This window comes from Sus scrofa, chromosome 16 (genome assembly GCF_000003025.6).
Source record: "Sus scrofa isolate TJ Tabasco breed Duroc chromosome 16, Sscrofa11.1, whole genome shotgun sequence".
In the NCBI taxonomy this organism is placed as follows: domain Eukaryota; kingdom Metazoa; phylum Chordata; class Mammalia; order Artiodactyla; family Suidae; genus Sus; species Sus scrofa.
This window is the reverse complement of record NC_010458.4, coordinates 65,024,745-65,042,102: the sequence shown is the minus strand read 5'-3', so window position 1 is coordinate 65,042,102 and position 17,358 is coordinate 65,024,745. Positions and strand designations below refer to the sequence as shown.

Sequence of the window (17,358 nt, the reverse complement as noted above, 5' to 3'; positions counted from 1 at the left end):
TGCCAACAAATGCACTGACTTATAAAACAGAAACAGACTCACAGACATAGAAAAAAAACAAATTTTTGGTTACTAAAGGGTTAGCAGAAGGGGGTGGGAGGAGATAAATTAGGATTTTGGAATTAACATATGCACATTGCTATATATAAAGTAGGTAAACAACAGGATTTACTGTATAGCACAGCGAACTATATTAAATACCTTGTAATATCCTATAAAGGAAAATAATCTGAAAAAGTGTTATGTGTTTATATATATACACATGTATGTGTAGATATACATATATACACACATATACATATATATACACACAAATTACATATATGCACATATGAATACATCATGGCTAGTATGTGCTTCATTGTCTTTCTTCTACCTGCTTCTGAGAAACAGTGATATTGTCTTCAATAGATTATTACAGACTCTAATATGAAACAGAATGTAGGAGTTCCTGTTGTGGCGCAGCAGAAACAAATCCAACTAGGAACCATGAGATTGTGTGTTCAATCCCTGGCCTCGCTCAGTGGCTTAAGGGTCTGGCATTTCCATGAGCTGTGGTGTAGGTCGCAGATGTAGCTCGGATCCCCCAGTTCCTGTGGCTGTGGCATAGGCTGGCAGCTGTAGCTCCAATTAGCCCCCTAGCCTGGGAACCTCCCAATACCACGTGTGTGGCCCTAAAAAGACAAAAAGATAGAAAAAAAAAGAAACAATGTAGTCAGAAATTTTTAGTTTTCCTTATTGAACTAAACAAGATCCTATTCACAGTGGCCCAAGTGGATACAGTAGCAGCTCAAATGCATGGAACTTGTGACTGGGTTTTCCTGCCACACTCTTAATCCTTTCTCAACTACATTATGTTCTTAGGGATGTGCTCATATCCTCGGAAATGTTTGGTCTACCTGTTGGCTGCCCCCTGCCTTATCTTGGTCCTGAACTTGGCTCATTTTTGAGGATGACTAGTGTCAGCTCTTGGCATAACTGTCTGAGTGTTTCTTAGCATATACTCGGATGGCCTGAGATTGTCTGAGCGTTGTGGTGAAGATGCGCCTCTCATGAGGAAAAGAGTGAAATAATGATTGCACTTTCTTCTTCATTTTACTTCTCCAAACTTTATATTTAGATAGATATGGATGTATATACGAGTTATATAAATATAAATATTTATATGTCTATCTGGAAGAATATTGCAAAATCTGACCATGATGATTGCCTTTGGGGAGAAAGCTTGATAAGTATTCTTTTCATGCCAAGTAAATGTGTTCCAATATCACAGATGCTGTACATGAGAAGAGGAAAGAAAGAGAAATGAACTAGCTTGAGCTATTTAAACTGTATTGTATGAGAAAAACAACAACAAAAAATAGAGTTTATAAAAAGTTAAGGGTAAGTTAGAGAATTTGATCAATGACATTGAGACTTTTAGCTAAGTATCTAAAGAAATTTCTATCCCTACCTCAGTCCTTTTATCAGAGCGGATTTGTGAAAGACAGACTTTATAGTGGTTATCAGAATCCACACCTCCTGGTATCCATACCTTTGTGTAATCCCTTTGAGTGTGGAAAGGATCAGTGACTTTCTTCTTCTTTTTTTTCTTCTTTTTAGGGTCGCACCCATGGCATATGGAAGTTCACAGGCTAGGGGTCAAATCAGAACTTCAGCTGCTGACCTACACCACAGCTCACAATATCAGATCCTTAACCCGCTGAGTGAGGCCAGGGATTGAACCCGCAACCTCATGGTTGCTAGCTGGATTCATTTCCACTGCGCCACTATGGGAACTCTAGGGACTCTCTTCTAACCATTGGAATATGACAGAGGTGATAAGTTGTATGTGATCACATATGTGATTATAAAATAGTAGAATGTCTGTCTTGCTAGAGTCCCACCCCCAGTCTTTCTCCCTCTCTCTCTCTCTGGGTTTAATAAGCAAGATGCCATGGATCATATAGATCAGGAAATGAATTTGAACAGCTGTCTGATAGCCCTTGGCAGTGAATCCTTCCCCATTTGAGCTTCTGGTGAGAACATAGTTCTAGCCAAGGTCTTGCTGCGAAACCATAAGCAAGGCACCCAGTTAAACAATGCCCAACCCCTGATCTATAGAGACTGACATGTGTGTACTGTTTCAAGGTGGTAAGTTTATGGTAATTTGTGATGCAGCAATGAAAAACTAACACAGTTTCATATGCATTAATGAATTAATTTTTAAAAAGAGGAAGTAAAAATACAAATCACTAAAAGAAAATGAAGCAGAATGCTTTTGTAATCTTGAAGTACAAAAGACATTTCTTTTTTTTTTTTTTTTTGGCTTTTTGCCTTTTCTAGGTCCACTCCCATGGCATATGGAGGTTCCCAGGCTAGGGGTCTAATCGGAGCTGTAGCCTACACCAGAGCCACAGCAACTCAGGATCTGAGCCACATCTGCAACCTATACCGCAGCTCATGGCAACCCCGGATCCTTAACCCACTGAGCGAGGCCAGGGACTGAACCCGCAACCTCATTGTTCCTAGTCAAATTCATTAATCACTGAGCCACGATGGGAACTCCAAAAGACATTTCTAAAGAAGAAATGAATCCCTAAAACCACACACAGAAAAAGACTGACAAATTTGACTACATATGTTTAAAACTCTATCTACATGGAGAAAAGAACATGCTATAACTGAACTTCCTTAATTCCTCAATGTCTACAAATAAAGAAAACCAACAACCAAAAGAAAAATGAGCTGAGAATGTTAACAGTAATTTCAAAAAAGAAGAAATGGATGTCTAGCATTCAACAAAATCGTCAGTCGTACTCATAAGTAAAGATACAGAAATTTTCAAAAATGAGATTTCATTTTTCACTTAACAGCTTCACAAATATGTAAAACTTGATAATACTGGAGAAACAGATACTCATGCTATTTCTGGGAATGTAAATTGGTTCAGCCTTTTTGGCAGTAGAAATAAAAATTTATAGCATAGCTGCTTTTGCCAGTCTTCCCGTATGAAGTCATTCAATAGTCATGCCCACACCTTTGTGCAGTGACTTGTGAATAGCAAAAACTAGACATAAGCAAATTATTCATTGGTAGAAAACCTGTTAAACTCAGGTACAGCTTGCTATAAAAAAAAGTTTCCTATCTATAAGTCATGATAAGGACTGATTTACAAGCTGTCTTAAGTTTAAAAAATGAATGTTCACGCAGTGTATGTATACAGATAGTTTGCTCCAGCTTTTACAAAGTATGTACTGCAGTAAGAATGAGTATGTGCCTATACATTGCCTGATTTGACCTCAGCCTAGGACATTGTCTTTTTTTTTTTTTTCTCTTTCTTTTTAGGGCCACACTCAACATCACATGGAAGTTCCAGGTTAGGGTGGAATTGGAGCTGCAGCTGCCAGCCTATACACCACAACCACAGCCACATGGGATCCGAGCCGCATCTGTGACCTTCACCACAGCTCACAAATCCTTAACCTGTGAGTGAGGCCAGGGATTGAACCCACATTCCCATGGATACTAGTCAGGTTCTTAACCCACTGCTCCACAGTGGGAACTCCCAAGGACTAGATCAATACAGGGATGGAAGGCTAGATATGAATGCACTTATAATCACATATTCTTGGAAACAGTAGTCAAGATGAAGGGCTCAGAGCTTTATTATGGTCACAAGAAAGGAGCTCTGGGAGTAGGAATCCAGCAAGGAGGGGAGGTGTAATCACATCACTGTGCCTTAGTGTAATGAGTATTCAGTGTATCCTGGTGGTACATGAAACTCCACAAATGTCCCTCATTCTGGAACAGAAGCTGCTGGTTTTCTGTGAAATAAACAAATAGCAGATATTTTGCTAGACACTGGAATACGGAGGACAAAAAAGAAGAAATGCTGTCTGTAGTCTAGCAGAAACATTTTAAACAGGTTAAATAAATTTAAAATTGCATGGAGTTCCCATCGTGGCGCAGCAGGAACGAATCTCACAAGGAACCATGAGGTTTCAGGTTCCATCCCTGGCCTCACTCAGTGGGTTAAGGATCTGGCGTTGCCATGAGCTCTGGTGTAGGTTGTAGAGATGGCTCGGATCTGGCATTGCTATGGCTCTGGCATAGGCCAGCAGCTACAGCTCCAATTAGACCCCTAGCCTGGGAACCTCCATATGCCTCAAGTGTGGCCCTAAATAGATGAAAGACACACACACACACACACAAATTAAATAGCAGAATACTATATAATAATATTTATGGATCTGTTGAATTCAAACATCTTGTGATAATCTAACCCCTGGAGTCTAAATTTGTCATAAAGGCCTAGGTAGTAATTTTCACTTATATGCTTATATTTGATCTTCACAATTAACATTTAAGGGAGTCTTTTACTCCTGTTTTACAGCTGGGCTTCAGGGAGGTGAGGCTCTCCCTTTATTTTTTATAATAAATTTTATTGGAGTATAGTTAACTTCAAAATTTGTTAGTTTCAGGTGTACACATAGTAAATTAGTTATACATATATATATATATTTCCATTCCTTTTCAGATTATTTTCCCATGTAGGTTCTCACACAGTATTGAATAACTTTAGTACTGTGCTATGCAATAGGTCCTTGCTACCTGTCTTTTTTTTAATAGATAGTAGTGTGTATATGTCAGTCCCAATCCCCTAATTTATCCCTGTCCCCCCATTTCCCTTTTGGTAACCTTAAATTTGGTTTCAAAAATATTTGATTCTCTTTCTATTCTGTAAGTTCTTTTGTATCATTTGTATTAGATTCCACATATTAATGATCTCATAGGATATTTTAAAGAACCTAGACATGCTACCCAATATTCTGTGATAATCTATGTGGGAAAAGAATCAAAAGAGAATGGATGGATGTACATGTACAACAAAATCACTTTGTTGTGCAACAGAAAGTATCACAACATTGTAAATCAGCTTTCAATAAGACTTTAAAAAAGGAAAAAAGGAAGTAGTCTCAGATCTGAGAGGAAATATAGGTGTGAAAGGGAAACATGGTGTAGAAAATTAAGAAAAGGTTGAATCCAATTATGAAGGCTGCTTTTTAGATATCTCAACCATTCCAGAAAAAAAAATTATCATCTTGCCCCAGACATACTCAGTTCTATATTCACTTTCTCAACAGTTTTTTCAGCACTTCCTGTGAACCCAAATCATGGTTCTAGATGATGGGGACAAGGTGGTGAACTCAATAGACCTGTATGTCTTCTCTCATGGGACATTCTAGATGGGAAGATAGAGATAAGAGCATAACAAAAGAGTAATATTCTCAAAGAGAAGGTAAAGGATAAGAGTAATGATACAGAAGTTGCCATTGTGGCTCAACAGTAAACAAGCTGGACTAGTATCCATGAGGACCAGGGTTCAATCCCTGGCCTCATTCAGTGGGTTAAGGGTCTGGCATTGCTGTGAGCTGTTGAAGACACGGCTCAGATCCCGTTTTGCTATGGCTGTGGTGCAGGCCAATGGCTGCAGCTCCAATTTTGCCCCTGGCCTAGGAACCTCCACATGCCGTGGGTGAGATCCTAAAGGACAGAAAAAAAAAAAAAAAGAGTAATGAATACACAAGCAATATTAGTTAAGGTTTTGGTAAGTATTTAGAAAACATGTAAGCCAAGGTAAGACGAGAGAGATTAATGTCAAGGAGGAAGATAGGGAAAGGATTCTTTTAATAGACTTAGATAAAAACTTCTGAAGGGGACTCATTTGAGCACAGATCTGAATAAAGTGAGAGAGAATCATGGGAAGATCTGAGAAAAAAGAGTATTGAGTAGTTCAAAGATCAAGGGCAAAGGCAGTGAGATGGTCCTGAGCTTGCCTTCTGGAAATAGCAGCAATTGCTCCAGCATGGCAAGGGGAAGGCAGGCATGGGAGAAAGTGCAAGGAAGTGAGGTCAGGGAAGTGCGCAGAGGCCAGATTACACAGGCACTTGGAGGGCATGATAGGGAGCTTGGCCTTTATCCATCTGGCAGCCTGAAGCAGAGCAAAGATAGGTTCTGATTTATTTTTAGAAAAGATGACTCTGCAGTGGAGAGAAGAAATACCCAAGAGTGGAATCAGGAAGCCAAGGAGACCATCCCCATGTGACAAGTGACGTGATGGGGGCTCTAAAGAAGGTGGAGGCAGGAGAGGAGAAGACAAGTGGCTGGGTATCGGAGGGAGAATCTACAGAATTATTGATGGATTGGCTCTGCAGCGAAAGATGAATGGCAAATAGTGTAAGGTTGATTTAGGTTTGGGGGCTGATGAGTTGAGTGGTACCATTCATAGAAGTGGAGAAGACTAAATCATATACTTGTCTAAACCCTTGCTGATTTCACATCACCTGCAGACTCCTTAGCCTGGCCTCTAAGCTCCTCCCATGATCGAGTCCAGTCTGCCTTTCCAGACTCATCTCCAGAGCCCCTGTTCTCATCCTTTTTCTTTAGCAACCCCTTTGCTCTCCTGCACGCCATGCCTGTGTCTCACTCATCTTTACCTCTCACTACAGACTCCTCAGTCTGCTCATCATTCATGCCTCAGCTTGGGTGCCACTTCCTCCAGGAAGTAGTTTCTGATTTTCTTGATTCTGATTATGCCCATCCTCCGTGTGTCCCTTTGATGGTCTCTCCTGGAGGGCAGGGACCATATGCCATTCATCTTTGTTTCTTTTGAGCCTCGGATGGTGCTTGGCATAGAACAGAGGTCAGCAAATAGTGTTTGATGAATGAATGTATGCATACAACTGGATAGTGTCTAGGGTTAAACATTAAAAGTGAGTGCATTTTAAAAAGGTATTTAGATGTGTAAAAGATGAAAGCAAGAGTTAACTAGAGGCATAAGGTGATGCTTTTGAATCCTGATCTTTCACACACTGAGACCATGTCCTGAACCACCAGGGAAGCTAAGTGGTCTTTGTTAAGACTTTGCTAGAGTGGGTTTAGGAGCTCCAGGAAGGAGGAACTGAGTTATAAAGATCAGAGGAGAAGGGGCAGGTGAGGTATAGCCTGACCCTCTTTTTGTGCTTTCTTGATAACACCCTGCCCTGAGGGTCGCTCTCCAGCCATCTATAGTCTCTCTGCCCCTTTAATTCTGCTTATAGTCTAGACTGTGTTCCAAGGCACATGATTAACAGCCCTCCCACCACCCTCTCCCCACTGCCTTTAAATGCGACCGCACTACCACTCACCTAAACCCGACAGAAAAAAAATACAGTCCTGTCACAATCTTGTGGCAAGCTAGATCTCCCAGCATTAAATCACTGTTAAGGGCCTCTGTGAATTTGATAGCAGCTTTAGGTTTTTTTTTTCCCCCCCTTTTCTCCCATTTAAAACTCAGCTAAAGCTTTCCTGCTATGGGCGGGTGATGCTATAAAGACAACTATCTCCTACCCTCTTCTCCACAGGTGCACTTAAACTGTAATCATTCCTCAAGGGGGAGAAGTATAGAGACTTCTAGCAAAGCCCCATTCAGGCAGAGCGGCCTCTGCTTTCTGAGCTGTTGGCAGAGGAGGAGAATGTGATGTTGGCATCCGGCATCTACACAGCCATTTGTGAAATGCTTTCACTTAGGTATCTCATTGGACTCTAACAGGAATTTTGCTACAAGTAGTATTTATTATGCCCATTTTAAAGATAAGGAAACCAGAGTTCCCGTCATGGCTCAGCAATTAACAAACCCAACTAGTATCCACGACGATGTGGATTCGATCCCTGGCCTCACTCAGTGGGTTAAGGACCTGGCGTTGCCCTGAACTGTGATGTAGGTTGCAGATGTGGCTCAGATCCAGTGTTGCTGTGGCTCTGGCATAGGCCAGCAGCTACAGCTCCGATTGGACCCCTAGCCTGGAACTCCATATGCCATGAGTGTGGCCCTAAAAAGACAAAAAAAAAAAAAATCAGTAAAGATAAGGAAACCAAGCTTCAAAGAACTGGACTAGTTAATGAGACCCTAGAACTGAACATAGTGGACCTCTGACTTGGAGACTGGAGATACTGAGAAACTTCATATTTTTGGCAAGCGATCTGTTTTTCCTCAAGTCTTCCCCATACACGTCATGCTCTGAAGGTAGACATGCTAGGTTCAAGTCTTGTCTTTGCCAGTTACTACCTGGGTGACTTTGAGAAAGTTACTTGTCTCTCTAACAGTCACCAGGTGCTAAACAAACAGCTATGGGTCTTCTGTGACATTCAATCATAAACACTTATTTTTGGCCAAGAGTCCAAAGATGAGCTGAGTGACTCTGCTCATCAGGGCTGGGCTCACTTATGCGACTCTGATCAACTGGGAGGTCACCTGGGGGTTGGCTAGTCAGCTAGTATGACCCAACTCTGCTCCACGTACCTCCCATGGTGTCATCGGCTTGTCTCTCTTAAGCAAGAGACAAAGAAGCAGCAAGCCTTCTTAAAGTGTATGTTCAAAATGGGCACATTGCCACGTCTACACAGTTTTTTTTTAACCCAAACAAATCACAAGGCCAGCCTAGATCCACGGGAAGGGGAAAGAGACTCCATCCTTTGATGAGAAGGGCTGCAACGTCATCTGACTCACAGTGTGCTTGGAGGGAGACGGTTAAGTGGTGCCATTAGTGTAACAGATCTCCTGAAATTTCTGAGCACTTTAGAAATACAGGTTAAATAGTATTCATTGCATGGGGACACTCTGAAGGTAAAATGAGACAAGGCCTGTAAGTGCTTAGCTTAGCACCTGGTACATAGCACTCATAACCAGTACTCAGGGTTAACTCTTAGACTGGTTACTTTGGATTGCTGTTCTAGAGTACGGATCCCTTTCCCTGCTCCAACTGTGCAGGACTGTTTTCAACCCCCTTTTATTTCTCCTTTGCCCAGAGGGTGATGTCAGTACATCAGTTTCTTTGTACCTCATTCTTTGCTGTATGTTGGAATTTTGTATGAACATTGATGTCAGATGAGATTTCAGAGTCTGTAGTCATGGAGAGACACCATGCGCTTAGCTGCCCATATGAGGTGACCAGGAGGCCTTGGCAGTGTGGAGGGAAGCTCTGGCCTTCTGTAGAGGACATTCATGTGCTATCCTTCATGACATTCAACTTGTCCATGTGCTTCCTGAGATCGATCATACCTAAATTCGACCAGTCCATGCGTTTGCACCTGTATTGCCTCATTTCCCTTCTTGAATGACTATGGAGCTTGCTTTCTGTCTGAATTTGTCTCTTTGACGAAGACCTGAACTTGATGATTTGCACTTAGGTATTTCCTTAATGCATTTACCTTGGAAGAAGGATGAGTTCATTTTTGTTTCAAATTGGGATTTAAAAGAAAATTGATAGTATTTGAGCAATAGCCTTCTTTTCTTTTCTTTTTTTCTCCCCTGTATCTTCTTTCAATAGCGAACACCTACCATGCATGAAATGTGTCTTAGAAGATGGAGGAGAATAAGAACGGGACTCTGTCTTCTAGGAACCTATGATCAGGTAGGGACCTGGCATGCATGCACTCAGGTAACTACAATACAAAGGCAAATGTGATTTAAAAAATTAAAAGTGGGACAAGCAAGATTCAGGAAGAACTAATAGGAGGGAGACTGGACTTCTACTGGGTCTATAAAATGAGCCTTTGTGAAGTAGGTGGCCTTTGAACTGCCTTAATGGATAAATGAGAGGTTGCCAATAATTTTTTTTCCTCATACAAAGTTACTACAGGCCTTTATAGAACAAAATTAGGAAAATGGAAATAAAAGAAGTGAGAGTCTTTGTGTCAAATATTGATTATCAGATCACTTTTCTCACCTTCTTCCTTAACACGGCCTTAATGATATTCAGGGCATCAGTGTGTCCCCATAAAAGACTATCCTACCCAGAATCTTTTGTGACAGTTTCCTGGCCCGTGAAACTAAGTTCTGGCTAATAGATAGAAGTGAAATAGTGTGTGACTTTCAGGAAGGCTCCCTTTTGTGGCTGTGCCCGTGGCATGTAGAAGTTCCCAGGCCAGGGATTGAACCCTCTCCATAGCAGTAACCACATTCACAGCAGTGACAACGCTGGATCCTTAACCCACTCAGCCACCAGAGAATTTTCAGGAGGGCTCCTAAAGAGAGATGGGAAGTTTAGCCCTTTTGCCTTTCCCCATTTTTCTCAAACTTGAAGGCAATGATTAAATCTCCAGCCGCCAAAGTAGAGTAAGAAGTGACTTTGAGGATACCCATATGTGCTAGTCATGATAGACCAATTTATGTTATAATCACAATAATCTCCAAATCTCAGGGGTAGTCTCCTTCATACTTACCTCAATGTCTGATAGAGTTGAGCAAAGAACCTGTGCTACATAGTCGTTCTGTTACCCAGGCCGATGGAGGCGTCCTCTTGATCTGTGCTTTCAAAATCACAGTCATAGGTGGAAGGACATAAATAATGAGTTACACTGGCTCTTAAAGTTCCTGCTCAGAAGTGACATGTGTCACTTCCCCCCACAGTTCATTCGTCAAAGCAAGTTTCATGCCCTACCAGAATTCAAAGGAGGAGAGAAGTGCAGTCCCATCATGCACTTGCAATGAGAGAAGAATATTCGGGAACAGAAGCCTTGACTCCTGTACCATGTGCTGTGATGAGGAGTGGAAAGTTAGAAAGCTCTGAATTCCTAATGACTTCTCAAGGAGTTGCCATCCCAGCCCTTGACTGCCTGCCTCCAGATTTCTTTCACTTGAGAGACTAAACCCTCATGTGTTTAAGTCAGTGTAATTTGGAGGTTTAGTCACATGGGGCCAAATCTAACCCTAACTGATTTGTTTCTCCCCCACCATTCAGGCGTAATAACTGAAGTTATTTGATGAATGCGCTGGACAGGGGATATGTGTCTTTGAGTATGGCATCTGAGAGGAGCAGCCGTAACAGTTCCTGACCTGTACATTTCCAAGTTTGTGTCATGTGATCATGGTACCCGGCACGTGAGTAATTAAATCAGGGCCAAAGGCCTCTGTCTGTAGTCTGAGCTGATCACGGGCCAAGAAATGGCCTGGGTTGAGTGCTCTGCCCAGTGCAGGGGCTCCGCATTGGGTGATGACTCTGTGACTGGGTCAGTCCCTCTTGTTCGTGTTTTGAATTTGAGACATGTCATCGACAGGCAGTAGAAACAAGCTGAGAGAGCAGCAGAGGCTGCCTCGTGTGACTGTCAATCACTGGAGTATCTGACTTTCTCACCCAGAGTGAGATTGCATTTCTGAGCAGTGAGTAGGGGGCTCGGTTTTCTGTGAAGTCTGGCTGCATCAGTCCTGAGACCTTTCCTTTCTTCCTGGTGTGATCTTACAATAAACTCCCTATGGCATGATGCAAAACTAGAGCCTAACCAATATAGTGTGTCCTTCTCTTATCTCTGTTCCTATCTTGCATCTACCAATGATTTTTAAAATGGTGCTTACTGTTCTCTATCAATTAACCGTGTATCATAACCATTTTTCCCAGGCTGTTAAATATTCTTTTCCAGCAATATATGAACTAGTGTAGATACAAATGTCCATTGCTCTCTGAAAGTAGAGTGTTCCTATGAAGTCTTTTGTAAGACAAAATTGTGTAAAGTGAAAAAGAAATTACTTTAGGATACATCTTGCTACTGGAGGCACAAAATAAATGGAGATAAAGCACAGATATTCACAGACAGAGTTTAAAGCTATGGCGGTCTGATGCTGTGATGCTGAGATGCTGAGTGTAGTTCCTGAGAAAGGAGCTGGGTGGCGCCACTCTTGCTGTTTGGGATGTGGGCTGTCTCTATAAAGGTTTGTTGCAAAACCAGTGCTGAATGCTATATTCACTTTTCATCTTTTTTCGTAAAAGTGAACACACTCGTGGATTTCTTTTGGTTAGCAAAAATAGGCCCTTGTGTAGTGATTGCGTCAAAGAGAAGTAGGATAAAGAGAACTTATGAAAAGCAGGAGATACCGGGATTCTGTTGAATGGCTATGTAATCATTTCCCTGGTGTTGGATACTTAGGTCTTGAACTGTCTTTTTGTGTGTTTGTTTTGCTTGTATATACGTCATCAAACTCAACATCATTGAAATTGAGTATCTGCAAACACCCATGATATTTTTATAGGTAGGAGTTTGATAGGAAGATATTTGGTGAGAAGGGAAACGTTTCAGACCGAGGATTTGGCATGAAATAAGCCCAAATTTGTGAACTAGAGAAACAGGAGGCATCTCATCACATAATCAAATTTTGCTAGTGTTGGCTACATTTAAGGAGACAGTGGCTGAATTATTGATAGACTTGAATGCTAAGTTAAGGCATGGCCTTTAATAAGAGTCTCTTGAAAAATATATGTGGAAAACTTGGAGTATCACAGAGTGAATCTCTCTGTCCTCTAAGAGGATAGTGTGGTGTTACAGAGATGGTCAGCAGAGGTTAATCTGGCCTAATTCATATTAGTATGGTCTATATTAAAATAGCACAAAAAATCCTTTTGTTTGTTGTATTGTGCTTTGCTAAAAAAATAAAATACTATGTTTTTAAGGGGATTTTATCAAAGTAGATACAGTCATAAAACAAATGATGTCCTCAGTAAACTCTATTATGGATTAATACCATAACTTCTGGTTTGTGTCAGCCGTTTAAACAATTAAGAAATATATATATATATTGCTTCACTGGATCCTGAAAGCAGCATAGCTCACATGGAAGATAATCTGCCCATTTTACAGATGAAGTAACAGGTTAGGTGATTAATGAAATAAAAGGTCAGAGCTCGAATGCCAGAACTTGACTTTTCAAGGTCACCTGGGTTCACCGTTACATTTTCTAGTGGTGACAGACAGAGTCTGGATGAAAAGCCAGGTAGACTGATTCCAGGGTCAGTGCCTTTTCCAATAAACAAATGGAAGTATTCTGCCCCACTTTGCTTCCTTAAGGAATTCCTAAACTTTAATATGCCTGAGAATCACCCAGAAATTTCTTAAACATCAAGTTTTCCTATGCCCCATTCCAGACACTCTGTTTTAGCAGGCCTGGGCTTAGACCCAGATGATATGTATTTTGAACAAATGCCCCAGGTGATTATGAAGACAGTGGTACCCAGAACCGACTTTAAGAAAAGCCGTCTGTCCAATATCAAGCTTGAAATCGGCTTTGTCTCCTCTTCAAGCATGCCTGCTCTTAGAAAAGTGACTCCAGCCCCGCCTTGTTGTAACCCCTTATCAGTTCTATGTGTTTTGCAAATTGCATTTGCTCTTCATTTATGGACAAACCAGGTCAGCACTGCCAGGCCAATAAGAGCTGGATTTTCCCCGGCCTCATGCATCAGTGACATATTTGCCAACATCGGCCCAGTTCCGACATCCCCGCAGTCGGCAGTGGTTGATGATGATGCAGGCTACACATGACTCGATTTGCAGAGAGCCAGCTAAGCTTTCAGGGAAGTCAATAAGAAAAATCTCATTTTGATCTGCAGATTGGGCTCATTTGATTTGGAAGTCACTGGTGGCAAAAGAAATATGGGGCCAGGGATGTCTCTTCCAGCCCCTCTCTCACTGTAATCACCCCTGAGAAGCCGTTTTCTCCATCTGCCTCCTCCTCCCCTCCTCTACCCATAGATTCAGTGTGTCAGCCATGAAGGCAAAAAAGAAATAAGCAATAACCACTCTCAGACTTTCTGGATGATTCTTCTTTCTCACTCTGTACAGAGGAGAAAAGGTCAAAACAGCACCATAAACTATTTGCCCAGACCATTTGCTGTGTGGCTCCTAGGAAACCCACATGGCCTGTGTGACTTCTTGCACAGGTCTGTGACTTCAGCTTAAAGAGGTCAGAAAGGAAAAAATAAGGGCATCATTCTGTCTTGTGAAGTAGCTCTTGGGTCTAGGTGCTCCACGGGCTCATGTGCATGTCGGAATGGTTACGTTTACCTCCTAAGTATCTCTCAACTCTGATAAGGTCTATTTATCAGCCCTCCACCCCCATGACACTAGTTTTGCCATAGATTCTACAATATCCTCCTTTTCCCATCACATTCATTATCCATAAAGCAGCCTGAGTGATCATGAGATCCCACCCCTCATTGCAGCCCTTTGGTGGCTTTGCCTTGTCCTAGAGATATAGTCTTTATCTGCTTTCCGGTATGGTAGCCCCTAGTCACATGTGACTGTTGAGTATTTAAGAGGTGATGAGTCTGAATTGAGATAAGCTATAAATGCAAACATCAGACCACAAAGCTTGAGAAGAAAAAAGCTTGTAAATATTAATAATTTAATATTGATTATATGTTGAAATAATATTTTAGATGTAGTGGGTTAGTACCTACAATATACTACATTTTATAACTAATTAAAGTTATTACATTTAATGTCAGATCTTTATTTTTTTCTTTTTAAAATGTGGTATTAGAAGATTAAAAATTATATACATGGAGTTCTCTTGGTGGCTCAGTGGTAATGAACCCAATTATTATCCTTGAGGTTGTGGGTTCAGTCCCTTGCCTTGCTCATTGGGTTAAGGATCTGGCACTGCCATGAGCTATGGTGTAGGTCACAGACGTGGCTCAGATCTGGTGTTGCTGTGGCTGTGGCGTAGTCTAGCACCTGCAGTTTCCATTTGACCCTTAGCCCGGGAACACCATATGCTGCTGGTGAGGCACTAAAAAACAAACAAGGAAAATGACATACATGGCTCACATTATATATCCTGGTCAGTGTGGGTCTCAACTCTTGAACATGGCTTATCCTCGTTTTGCTCCATTCCCTTCTTGCACCATCCATTTTGGCTGTATTAATTTCCTGTAATCTCTTGAATTAATTATTCATCTCTTTGTTTTGGGATATGAGTAAGCTCTTGCTTCCTTCCATTACTGCTCTGTCACTAACTCATATTTCAGTATGTCTCCTGAAAGTCATTTCTAGCATGTCATTGGCTCATTCCTGACTCCATAAGTCCAGCTAAGATGGCTTGCCTATGGATCCAGTAGAATCTCTGTACTTTCTCTTCTGCAATACTTTCCATATTCCTTTGGATTTGCTTTAATAAGTATATACATAAAATATGCCCATTGCACTAAATCATAAGCTCCATTAAGACAAGAGCTATATCTGTCTTATGCTCCTTTGAACTTAGAGGAGGAACTTGATAAACATGTGTTGAGTAAATCTAGGCAACTTGTTGAATGGGCCAGGGAATTGAAGTCCAGTGTGGGGAGACTTCTTAACCAAGGTCACACGGTGAGCTCATGGCAGAGCACCTGGGGCCAGTGCCATGCAGCAGGGACATGGATTTGAATAAGATGTGCCATGGGAAGAATTTTTTAAAATGCAGCAGAGATTTGTGCATGCTGGTTTAATTCTGCCTAAAATGGTAAAGAAAGAACTAACAGAAGGAATTGTGATGCCAGACCTGGTCTCCAGCCTAAGGAAATACCTTCCCAGCATCTCTGAGTCCACCACTTCACTTCTGGCACTGTCAGGTTGGGAGGAGTAGGGATAGGAAAGAAGTGACAAGACCTTGAAGATCTGGGCTGTCTGTAGGCCAAGCAGAGACACAGGACAAGTTGAGTCAGGGCCTTCCTGTGTTCAGCGAAATTGTCCACATGGATTACAGACCAGAGGTCATTCCTTGAGATGCTGGCACAACCATTCCTCCTGTTGACATGTTTCTGAAGAGAACAAAACCAGAAGAGCGATTTTTAGTCGTGAAGCCTCCAGGGTTCTGATATCATCCTTTGCCATACTTGCACCTGGGAAAAAATCCTTTCTGGTCCTAGAAATACATAGCTTTAGTGCATTTGCCAAATGTGTCATGTTATAAGTTCTTTTGGAAAATGTGATAAAAGGGGAAATCTGTTTTCTGCAGGATTTTCTATGGTACTTGAGCCTAATAACTTTTTTCTAATTATATAATGTGAGCTAAATACAGTAAAGTTGACAGATGGGAAATTTTACTCATAATCCCAACAGCCCAAATAATCCCACTATTTATACTTACTGTAAGTCTTTTTAGTGTTCTTCATTATTTATCCACTTCTACAGTTTTACAAAAGTAAGATACTAAGAATACATTTTAACACTATTTTTCCTCTCAGTTGTATATAATGAACAATTTTCTATGTCAATAAGTACTCTTTGGTAATATAATTTTATTTCTTACTTAATATTCTAATATATATGAACCTTCCCAACAATCTTTGATTATTGAACACTTAAATTGTTTCCATTTTTCTTTTTTTTTTTCCCTTTGGCATTATAAATCACTCTACAGGAATTCCCTTATGCACATGTCTCTGATTTTTCTAAAAAACAAAATTATCAAAGCAGAATTTCCTACCAAAATATAATGGACATTTTAAAGAATTTTGATATTTATTTTTAATTAACCTTCTAAAAGTTTTAGCACAAACTGAATTTCACAGTTCCCGAGTTTCTTCCTAATGCAACTCCTTTTATGTTTGAAAGTTGTTCTGTCTATTACCATAAAATTTTTTCCCCATTAGGTTGATGATACATCCAAAAGGGAAAGAATTAGAAAAAAAAAAGCCAAAATCAAATAAACTCTAGACTCCAAATCATAATGATGCCCAGGTGATCTTATAAATTTTTCTCCAGATCCTTAAAAGTGGCACTTCTCAAAAGGCTTTTGTGAGGTAGGTTTGGCCAAAGTTGCATCTTCCATCTCTATGCAGATCTTGAAAAATCTTGCAGTAAATCTGAGCAGGTTCAAATCTGTTTAAATTTGTTTTCTTGGCTAAGTTTATTTGGTCACCAAACTCCTAAAAAAGAAAAAAAAAATCCAAGCCTATGCATATTCCAAGGTATACATTTAGAGAACCTCCCATCTAGAGTAAGCTCAAGAGAGTACATTATGGGGGCTGCATAGCACATGGTTTTTTTTTTTAAGCCTATATATTTGACTACAGGAGGTAGGGCCAGATCGGTTTGAGCTCTTGTGTCCATTGTCACATGACAAAGCAGAGGGACTCTCTATTTTCAGGCCCTACGGAACTTTCAAGTAAGCCAAGACCATTTTCTGATGAGATTAGAATTAAGCGTTTATCTGAAAAGCACTATTGTGTTCCCTCCCCCAGTCCCCCCAATCCCCCAGTTTGCTTATGACTGTGTGATTGCAAAGACAAACTTCATCTGTGTCTTATCTTCATATGTATGACTGTAGTTAGCCAATCTCTGCTCTAGGTGAAACAAAGAGCTTATTGACATTGGCACCATCTAAGTGATTACACTGGTTCATTTTAGACACAATCAGAATGCACTAAACTGGGCAATAATTGAACAGCAAACCCTTTTTTTTTTTTGCATTCTACTTCTATATTTTCTGAAATAGTCCCAATTTCAAGCCATGTGTCTCAAATTTCGGGTTCAGATTCATCACCCTGAGTCTCATAAGACTAGAATTAAAATAAAAATCAGGAACCA

The 17,358-nt window shown here is 40.8% G+C and overlaps 1 long non-coding RNA gene across 2 annotated transcripts in view; it reads left to right on the top strand.

Annotated features, from left to right (window-relative positions):
- Nucleotides 1–17,358, top strand: part of LOC106506547 — a 443,286-nt gene that overhangs the window by 138,264 nt on the left and 287,664 nt on the right. For both annotated transcript variants that reach the window (XR_002339519.1, XR_002339518.1), the window contains exons 3-4: nt 9,351–9,434; nt 10,764–10,903. This is a non-coding gene — a long non-coding RNA (uncharacterized LOC106506547). The remainder of the gene's footprint in view (nt 1–9,350; nt 9,435–10,763; nt 10,904–17,358) is intronic.